Source organism: Ipomoea nil, unplaced genomic scaffold (assembly GCF_001879475.1).
Source record: "Ipomoea nil cultivar Tokyo-kokei standard unplaced genomic scaffold, Asagao_1.1 scaffold0416, whole genome shotgun sequence".
NCBI lineage: Eukaryota > Viridiplantae > Streptophyta > Magnoliopsida > Solanales > Convolvulaceae > Ipomoea > Ipomoea nil.
The window spans coordinates 11,873-23,744 of NW_017616844.1; positions in this window are offsets into that span (position 1 = coordinate 11,873).

The window sequence follows — 11,872 nt, forward strand, 5'->3', positions numbered from 1 at the left end:
ATAATAATAATAATAATAATAATAATTTTGCTTGTAAGTGTAGAGTATAAATGTATTTGAGTTTTACTACATACTTTAGGAACATGTATATATATATATATATATATATATATATATATATATATATATATATATATATATATAATAGAAGTCTAGGGGAATATATTCATAATAGTAGTGGTATACCTATTCATGTATGTTTGTTTAGGGGGTCCTTATCGTAGTGGTCAAGGGTTCTAAACAAGGCATTGGAGGCTTGTGGTCTATTATGCAACATGGACCAAAGTCTAGAGGGATAGTTTTAAGATAGTTTGGGGGCGCAATATATTTTTCCAAGGGTAATTTCTAGATGACCACTTGTTTTAGGTTCCTCGGGTTTCTCCCGGTCTCACTCAGATTGTCCTTCGGGTCAAAACTTAATACGCAATGTACCCGAGGATTTAGATTTCTAGGAGTGGGATTAATCCCTATAATTTCTATGTAACTTATAAACAACTTAATTAGGAAGATAATTAGAGTTTCATGTTCAGGCATTAGATTGTTATTTACATGTTAAAGACATAAGAAGTATCAAGGAAGTCACACAAATGCACAATGGATCAATAAAACGAGAAGTCAAGAAAACATACCGTACCAGTGGACGCGAGGTGGGCGATCGACCGCCTGTGAAGTCCACACTGGAATGTGGCAGTGGGCACGTGGTGGGTGGTCGACCTCCTGCAAAGGCCCCACTGGAACGTGACTGTGAAGAAGGAATTACTTCGGGAAAGTCTCGAGAATGCACAGATTTAAGTCCAAACAATTCCATGCTTATATGAACGATAAAAGGGATTTAAATGCGTGGAAAATCTTAAGAAATCACATTATAATGATACTAACAAGGGACACGGGAGACATTCAATGAGATATCATAAGGATCACACACCCTATTCCCCCATTTCTTAACTAGAGCCACGTTCCCACAATTTTCTCTATGCAAACTCATGTAAGTACTTATCAAGTTTTTAGTAGGTTAATTATCAAAGTAATTGGTCAATTATGATTAGGGGAAGTGAGTTATTATATGCCGAATAAAATTATTAATTACAAGTTCCAGAATATCAAATAACAAATATCCAAATAACGCACGTTTGATCAAATAGTTTAAGCAACAATATGCAATTCTTGACTTGGTCTATAAACAAGTCAATTAGGAACATACATTTAAGCAAATAAACAAGTATGGTAATCAAAGAGTGATAAGCAGCAAAACAGGTGAAAGCATGCAAGGATGTCACAACTTTTAGGGCAAGTATGTGGAATGAAGAACAAGTATGTGAGACCTGTCAAAAGTGATAACCTCACAATCTCACTGCGCGTCCTAAGTTTCCTGAATCCTATGTACCTAAATACCTAGAGTTCAAGCTTAATGTCCTAAAGTCTTATCCTAAAGGCATTGTCTTAGGGTCGAACTTAGGCTCTGATGCCAACTGTAACACCCCGAAATTTTGAAACTTTTAAAGCTTATATAATAACGGTGAATTCTCATTAAATCCCAAAATTAACATAAGAGTGTGGGGTGCTATGCCACATCTGAGCTGGAAAACTCAGATGCACAAGCTAAACTAACTAAACAACCTCAAAGCAATGTCAATACATAATCATGGCACGCTGGCCGAAAGGGAAACTAACTAGTCTACGCTCCGGATCTCTAGCGCGCTCTGGTGTCTACTCATCTGTGCCTGAAAGCCAAATATATCTGTTCAGCGAATGATGCAGGTAACCCACTCCAACGCGTTGAAATACAATATAGGTAGATATATATGTATAGATATACGAAAACCATTTTGAAGCAGGAAGAGATATACTTAGGGGACTCTAGTTTTAAAATCAGGGATAGACTCAGCAAGTAGGGATAAGAACACCCAGTCATGATAAACAATTATATAAAGACAACATTATAAAGAACATGTAACTAAGGTCACAGTTTACTTTCAAATTATCCACATCATCATTCAATCATCATTCATTCGTCATTCAAGTCATCATTCAAATCATCATCATTCAAATCATCATTCAAATCACATAAGCACACTTTGGTGGCGCCACGGGACCAATCGCATGCCCCTAACATGAGGGTTAGTGCATATAGCACTAACACGGCCCCGCAGCACCCTACCTCATACCACAGCATGAAGGCAGTTGATCGCAACCAACCCTATAGACCGTTGACGAACTCAGCGGCGGATCACAGTCCTACACACCGCTGACGCGCTCAGTCGGTGGACTGTGATCCACTTAACAAGGGGGGACGTACGATCCTACACACCGTTGACGGGCACAGTTGGTGGATCGTAGCGGATCAAGCCCTACACACCACTGAGGGACTCAGTCGGTGGGCAATGATCCTCGGAGACTACGACCCTACCCACCGCTGACCCATCACTCGGTGGATCGCAGCCAGCCGTAGCCCTACACACCGCGTGATTACTCAGGTCGGTTGACTACAGCCTTCCTCGGAATTATTGGCCCTACACACCGCCTGGCGCGTCCAGGTGGGTGGGTCATAGCACAGGAAATTGAACCGCATCTTATAAGTAACCAAACAGTGGACCGTAGCCCTATATAATATTTATATACCTGACCGATCGCAACCGGCCTGGTTAACAGTTGGGATGGTTCTCAACCCATCCAACTGCCCGTATAGCCAATTTGATCGCAACCAAATTGGGGAATCATGCATCACATAACACATAATAGCACATAATAGCATATTGGGAAGGGGGAGACACATAAATAAGCTTACGGGGTCCGTTGGGACATCACGGGGAATGGGAAACATCAAACGGGGAAGCCAATGACCCGGGGTGGGGGACAAACCAGCTGGTAGCCGGTGGGTGGAGGGCTACCCGCCGGCGACAACTTCCGGGCAGCGGGTGTCCGGCAGGCTGACGACTGCCCGCCGGCTGTCCGCTGCCTGGCGGTCTCACTTTGGGCAGCGCGTAGGTGGCGGGTACCCCTACCCCCCACTGACTCTGTTATCAAATACGCGCCCCGGGATCCTTTGTGGAACCCGAAACCATGCTTAGACACTTTTAAACGCAATTAACGGCACCACATAGGCATTTAATTGATCGAAAGCAAGAATCATATTGAACACATCCTAACATGACTTCTAGACACGAACAACACCCGAACATACAAATTCTCACCCCAAATATAAATAAAGAACATCACAATATAAATCCCCAATCCAACCTAGGGCTCTAATCCCACCCAAATCATCAAAATCATATTTTATTTTTATTATCAAGAACCATCAAGATTTATCAAGAATCGTCACATAAATATCAAGAACCTCTTTTTAACATCACGATCATCAAGATCCCTTATAAAATCAACACAGCAATCAATCAAGATTACATCACAAATATCATAAAGAAATTCATCAAGACACAAGTATATAGAGGGAGCAAAAGAAAGAGATCATAGCAAGGAAAATAGGTTTTGTTGAGACATGGGTTACCTCTTAGCCCTTTATTAATCCTCCCTTGGCTATTAAGGTTCTTTCCTAAAATTTCCATCCGATTGACCTCACTAGGCTTGGTGGTGGGGGATCCCTTGGGAATTCTTGTGTGGTGATATCTATTGTGGTGTGACTTCTAGGTGCCTCCTATGTCCTTATATATAAATATATATATATATATATATATACATATATATATATATACATATATATATATATATATATATATATATATATATATATATATATATATATATATATATATATATATATATATAGGAGTCCTAATTATGGTCTGAATGGTATGGGTTTACTAATTCTATTCCTTATAGGACTAAGGGCTTAGTTTAGGGATAAGGGTCCATAGTCCATGGTGGACCATATTAATTAATTAAAGGGAATCCTAATCATAATCTGAATAGTAAAGACCTACTTTCTTCATTCCTAATAGATAATTAGGTCTAGGACTCCTAATTAGAATTTGATTAGTAAAAAGGTTTACTTTCTTTATTCCTAATAGGCTTAAGACTCTAGTTTAGGCAAGGGTCCACGATCCATGGTGGACTACATTAATTAATTAAAGGGAATCCTAGCAAAATTAAATCCCTTTTTAATTTTTATTAACGGATTTAATTAAATAATTAATCCGGGATTGGTGGCCGTAACACGGGGTGTTACATAATGGGTATCCACCCATTCCACTTTCCTAGCGAAACTTGACCTTCTAGGCATGGTAGGAGATGACCCAAAGCTCAACAAAAGAAACCCAAAGCTTTCCTCTTCTTCTCCTTCTCTCGACCGCTCTCTCTCTCTCACTCTCGTTGCTCTCTCTCTCGGCTTTGGCGTTCGGAACAGCTGGGCGGGGGAAGCTCCGGCGGTGGCGACTCCGGTGGACGGCGATGGTGCGGCGGTGGTGCGACAACGGGTAGGTGGTGGTGGCGGGTTGCATATGGGGCAACGGGGAGGGGTGGGTTCTTTGCTGCTCATGGGTAGGGTAGAAGGAAAGAAGGAGATTTGGGAATTTAGGGATTTTTGGGGAAAAATTGGGGAATAGATGATTTAATTTGGGGATTTGGGTAAAGTGAAAATTTTATGGTTTAGATGGGATTAAAAATGAGTAATTTCCAAGAAAGATAATTAGCTTAAGTAGTTTAGGAGTTGGGTTGGCAATGAGTATGCCTGGGTTTGAAATTTAGGGATTGCAAATAAACATTTTGTTTGCCTTTTAGGCTACACAAGATAGGATTTTTGTATGGGTTTTCTATTCTCAAATTCAAAGAATACTTAGAAATTTAGAGGGTTCTCAAAGGAAGGGTTACAAGAGTATTGTAACACCCCAGATTTTCAAGATATTTAAAACTTATAAAATAAAGGTGAAATCCCATTAAATCCCAAAACATAATACAAGAGTACGGGGTGCTATGCCACACCTGAACTAGAGAACCCAGGTGCACAGGCTAACTATCTAATATCCTTAGTAATGTAAACGCATAAACATGGCACGCAGGCCGAAGGGGAAACTATCTACTTCTACGTTCCAAGTTCTAGCGCGCTCCGGTGACTTATTCTTCTGTGCCTGAAAGCCAAATATATCTGTTCAGCGAGAGATGCTGGTAACCGACTCCAACGTGTTGAAATACAATACATATAGAGATATATATAGATATATGAAAACCATTTTGAAGCATGAAGATATATCCTACGAGACTCTAGCTTTTAAAACCGGGAATGACTCGACAGATAAGGCTAGACCCAAGCAACAGTTATAACAGGCGTATACGATCCTCAACAGGCAAGACAGATAAAGCTGAGCATAATTTATAATCATAACCCAATGTAAACAATCCCTAGCATAAATCCCTTAGTCACATCCCCCAATATACTCATAAACACAATTCCTCCATATCTCATCACATAGCACACTTTGTTGGCGCCACAGGACCAACCGCATGCCCATACATGAGGGTCAGCGCATATAGCTCTGACACGGCCCCGCAGCACCCTGCCCCGTCTCACATTACGGAGGAGTCGATCGCAACCGACTGATGGACCTTTGTCCTACATAATATTTATATACCTGACCGGTCTTTACCAGCCTGGTTAACAGTTGGGATGGTGCTCAGCCCATTCAACTGCCCGTATAGTGGACCTTTGTCCTAGATAATATTTATATACCTGACCGGTCTCTACCAGCCTGGTTAACAGCCGGTATGGTTCTTAGCCCATCCGACTGCCCGTACAGTGGAACTTAGTCCTATATAATATTTATATACCTGACCGGTCTCTACCAGCCTGGTTAACAGCCAGTATGGTTCTCAGCCCAACCGTCTGCCCGTATAGCCCGATTGATCTTAACCAACTCGAGGTTACATGCACACATAACACATAGCAAGTACATGCAACCCACATTAACACATTGGGAAGGGGGAGAAAACGTACAACAAAACCTATGCGTGATCCATCACATACTAAGAATAGTCCTAAGGGGTTCATACTTCTTCCACCTAGGTCAACGGGATACCAATTCAACTAGCATGCAATATAATAGACTCATAAACCTACGAACGGTACCCGAAATATCAAACTAGACATAGGCACGATAAACGGAGTCCGTTGGGACACCACGGGGGACGGGGAAACATCAAACGGGGAAGCCGGGAACCCAAGATGGGGAAATTCCAGCGGGTAGCCGGTGGGTGGGGGGCCACCCGCCGGATTCACTATTCCGGGCAGCGGGTCGCCGGCGGGCAGTTGCCCGCCCGCCGGCAGCCCGGTGCCGGGATCACCATTCCGGCCGTGGGTAGGTGGCGGGTCCCCTACCCCCCACTGACTCTTATCACACAATTTCGCCCCGGGAACCATTATGGAACCCGAAACCATGCTTAGACACTTTACAACGCAATCAACGACAACACGTAGACAATTAATGGATCAAATACGAGAAACGAACGACACATAACCTATCATGCTTTTCTACACATAATCAACACCCAAACATGCGATTACCCCACCCGATAATCCAAGAATAATATCATACGATACAACCTAGGGTTCTAATCACTTTTATATCAACAAAGAATACGATTCGCCTTCTAATTGCAAGATTCGGTAAGAATAACACATGAGCATCAAGGGCATCACACAATTATCAAGAACAACACATAATCATCAAGAACTCCATATAATCATCAAGGACATCATAATTATCAAGGATCTCCCAATATCAAGAATATCAAGATCCCCCATGGGATCATCACATCAATCATCAATAATAATCATCACTAGTCATTAATACACAATAATATGGGGAAACCCTAATGGGGAATCATAACTATGAAAATAGGTTTTTTTGAGACATGGGTTACCTCTTAGCCTTAATTAATTCCTTGGCTATGAAGGGTCTTTCTTTAAGCTTCCTTGCTTTCTTGATTTCTTCTAAGGGAATTCTTGGAGCTCTTTGGGGTGGTGAGTCGTTTATTGTGGTGGTGAAAGATCTAGGTGCCTCCTATATCCCTATTTATATATTTAAGACTCCTAATTAGGGTCTGAATGGTATGGGTTTACTAATTCTATTGCTTATAGGACTAATGGCTTATTTTAGGGATAAGGGTCCATGGTCCACAGTGGACCATATTAATTATTTAAAGGGAATCCTAATCGTAGTCTGAATAGTAAAAGGCCTACTTCCTTTATTCCTAATAGATAACTAGGTCTAGGATTCCTAATTAGAATCTGAATAGTAAAGGGTTTACTTTCTTTATTCATAATAGGCTTAAGACTCTAATTTAGGCAAGGGTCCACGGTTCATGGTGGACCTTATTAATTATTTAAAGGAAACCTAACCGTATTAAATCATATTTAATTATTATTAACGGGATTAATTAAATAATTAATCCGGGATTGAAGGCCGTAACACGGGGTGTTACACTCTTCCCCCCTTACGAGAAGCTTAGTCCCCGAAGCTTGGAAATCATTGCTGGGGTAACGAGTCCAAAGTAGTGCGGTGGTCCTATAGCGAATGCATTCTACGGGGAAACTGTATAATTGTCTGTTTATGCGTGCTGGGTTTTTGGGAACAATTAGGTTTAAAGGGCTAAGAGAGTGGGTTTCAATCCTGAGGACAAAGTGAATTTAGGAATTAGGATCAAAGTTTTCAAGGTTGCAACTTAGGGTGTGAGGTTGCCACCTTGTATGGAATCGTTAAAATAGGAGATCAAGAGTGTGGTCGAAGCGTGGGAAGGGTTTTGAAATAAGGAGGGGGCCGATTTTCCGAGGGAGGGAAGGGAATTCGGCTAGGATGGGTTAAGGGTTCTCGATCTTCAAGTGACTATTCTGGTTTGATGCTTTGATCACGACGTATTGACGAACTGATGATCCTTCTTCCTTGGTGTTGGCACTTGCTTGACTTTAAGATCCTTGTTAGACCTTGCTTCCTAGGCTAAGGTTTCATCCTTCTCCCCTATCTTGAGGGAATCTCCCGTGATGATTTAACACTTATTTCTTTAATGCGTCCAAGGTATTGACCAAGTTTGGTCAACCAAGCCAATCTCTTAGGGCGCACCTCCCAAATTCTTCCCAAAGTTTCTTGGGAGTCGGTAAACTTTGGGTTGATTTTCACTTCTTATTGAATTTCATCTCCTCTTTAGTGAATGAAATTCTTAGTAAGACTTCATGTCTTTCCCGAGGTTCGACCAGTTGTGCCTTTTTGTGTTACTTTTAATGGTGAAGGCGTCCTTGCATGCTCTTTTTCTTTTTGAAGCGCAGTTGGTTACCTAACCTCGTTGTGTAATGACTCGGTGACTTTACGAGTCATCTCATTTCCTTGTGGGTTCTTAATGACCCTTGAGATCTTGGCACAAATGTGCTTTTTACCCTTTTGCCTAGCACCATGGACTACGCAGTTCTTGATTCCATACAACTTGTAAGGGGTCCTCTGATTTGCTTGAACGATATCCATGGTTTGAAGGAGTCCCGGTCCATCCTTAGCATTTTGACTTTTAAGGTCTTTGTGAGTCCTTAGCACAAGTTCCCAACTCGCCTCCTTGGTTTGCAAAATCCTTTATGCCAATCATCCCTAGTTGGTTGTATCGTAGAGTCCAACTTCAACTCCACGTGTAATGCAATTGGTCATGCTTTTCCGATGGTGTCGCGCGTGTCAAGGTCTTTTACCAAGGACACCATGTGTGGGCAACCCATGGTTCTTTACCCAAGTCTCGCATTCATCAATCGAGGCACACAAGTGCGCCATGAGTCAATAAAACGAGGAGTTAAGAAATCAGTACATTGTTCCAGTGGGCGCGAGGTGGGCGGTCGTCCGCCTGCCAAGCTCCTGTCAGGGACCCGTCAAGGTCCCGCCAAGGTCCCGTCAAGGACCCGTTAGGGTCCCATCAAGGTCCCGTTGGGGACCCGCGGGAAGTTGACTAGGAAGGGTGAATTCCTTCGGGAAAGATCCCAAGAATGCACAGATTCATGTTCCGACAAGTCCCATGCCTTTGTGCACAATAAGAGGGACTTGAATACATAGGATGACCCATCGCACAATGCTTATTGATCCTTAAGCACGAGTTCTAGCCGAGTCAAGACTCTGGTATGTTCTTTCCGCCCAGTAGGCCGGATCCGGTTTCCAATTAGCAACCTCGTCATCTTCACCGGGTAGTTGGTTATAAGTCAACTTCGTCTTTTCCTTGCTTGATAAGCCTTCTTGGTTTTTCTTGGACTTCGGCTTGTTGCTCGCTCCTTGTTCAATCCTTTGGTGACCAAGTGCTTGGTGATGCATTTCCCTTCCTTGGAATGCATTTGATTGACTGCCCTCGACGTCGCGTGGTGTTTTGGCGATTTTGTGTGTCTCATGTACTTCTTACGGTGTCTTAAAACCATCGAGGTCTTTGTTCCAAGGTACGACCTTGATTGCTGGGGAGTTTTAGTTGTGTGGTACTTTCCATGCGTCTGTCGCCTCTTCTTGCCATGTCGAGTCCTTTTCGACAATTCGCATTAAAGGTTGAGGAAGGATGTTGTTTATGTGTTACTTTACATCCTTGTATTTAATTGGCGTTTCCAGTCCCTTTTACAGGTGGTCCTCCACTTCTGTTACTCCTTCCCTTGGGTTTGTTCCTGAATTTCCCGTTGTAGAGGTTGGATTTGATAGAGGTCGGCAGCACTGGTGTAGGCTTTGTTAGTGGTTCGAGGTTTTCTTATGATTAGGGTCTTCTGGGTTTCGTAGTTTGCGGTCCATCGCAGACTTCTTTATCTTGGTTTTCTTCCGCGGGGTTTGCGTGGTCCTCGTCTTCTGGGGTTTGGTTCCCTTCTTCGTGGTTGCTTTCGTTCCCGAGTTTTGGCCTGGGTGCGGCTCATGACAAATATCTTTACGGGGGTGCCGTAGTTTCCTTGACGAGTGGTGCCCCCGTGTTGACCCGTGGTGGTGGTGCGTGGTCTTTGGGGTTGAGTGCACTGGAAGGCCTTGTGTCCTTCCTCTCCGCAGTTGAAGCAGCGCCAGGGATTGCCCATGCAGTCTTTACCTTTATGGCTTTTGTTGCATTCCGGGCAAGGGAGGCTCCTTGCGTTAGCTTCGTTGTTCCCTAGGGGTGACCTTTGGCTGGCTAGGTTACTCGGTCTTGTGTTGGTGTCGTTTCTCGTTCTTTTACAGGTGGTGCTCCACCTCCGGTGTTTCTCTTTCGTATCTGTTCCTGAACCCCACGTTGGAGTAGTTGGATTCGATAGAGATTTGCTGCACTGGAGTAAGCCTCGTTGAGGGTCCGAGGATTGCTTACCACTAGTGCTTCTCGGGCTTCGAAGTTGAGGCCCGCTACGAATCTTTCCATTTTGGTTATCTTGGTGGGAACTAGTTCTGGCGCGAAGCGTGCTAGTTCGAGGAATCGTTTATAGTATCCCATGACGGTAGCTGTCCCTTGTTTCAAATGGGGGGAACTCTTCGTATATGGATGCTTTTACGTGTGTTGGATAGAATCGTTCTTGTAGTCGTGTTTTGGGGCTTTCCCAGTCGAACCCTGGTTCTTGTTGGTAAGAGATCGGCTTCGTGTCCGAAGTAGAATGAGGTTATCTCTACGCGACGTTCTTCTGGGCATTCCACTAACCCGAGAATTTTCTCTAAGGTTTGGATCCATTCTTCGAGGGATGTGGGGTCCTTGACTAACTTCTCGTTGGCGCCGTGCCGCTGGTTCTCTGGGCCAATATTTATTATAATGATGCGTTGATGTGTTGTACCCTTACCTTGGTGTGGTAAGCGAATGGGAGTTCTTTAAATTAGTGAGGGATAAAGTGAGGGGAGGTTATGTATGGGTTTCACAATCTCACCGCGCGTCCTAAGATTCCTGAGTCCTATGTTCCTAAATACCTAGAGTTCAAGCCTAATGTCCTAAAGTCCGGGCTTAAGAGTTTTATCCTAGGGTCAAACTTAGGCTCTGATACCAACTGTAACACCCCAGATTTTCAAGATATTTAAAACTTATAAAATAAAGGTGAAATCCCATTAAATCCCAAAACATAATACAAGAGTACGGGGTGTTATGCCACACCTGAGCTAGAGAACCCAGGTGCACAGGCTAACTATGTAATATCCTTAGTAATGTAAACCCATAAACATGGCACGCAGGCCGAAGGGGAAACTATCTACTTCTACGCTCCAAGTTCTAGCGCGCTCCGGTGACTTATTCTTCTGTGCCTGAAAGCCAAATATATCTGTTCAGCGAGAGATGCTGGTAACCGACTCCAACGCGTTGAAATACAATACATATAGAGATATATATAGATATACGAAAACCATTTTGAAGCATGAAGATATATCCTACGAGACTCTAGCTTTTAAAACCGGGAATGACTCGACAGATAAGGCTAGACCCAAGCAACAGTTATAACAGGCGTATACGATCCTCAACAGGCAAGACAGATAAAGCTGAGCATAATTAATAATCATAACCCAATGTAAACAATCCCCAGCATAAATCCCTTAGTCACATCCCCCAATATACTCATAAACACAATTCCTCCATATCTCATCACATAGCACACTTTGTTGGCGCCACAGGACCAACCGCATGCCCATACATCAGGGTCAGCGCATATAGCTCTGACACGGCCCCGCAGCACCCTGCCCCGTCTCACATTACGGAGGAGCCGATCGCAACCGACTGATGGACCTTTGTCCTACATAATATTTATATACCTGACCGGTCTTTACCAGCCTGGTTAACAGTTGGGATGGTTCTCAGCCCATTCAACTGCCCGCATAGTGGACCTTTGTCCTAGATAATATTTATATACCTGACCGGTCTCTACCAGCCTGGTTAACAGACGGTATGGTTCTCAGCCCATCCGACTGTCCGTATAGTGGAACTTAGTCCTATATAATAT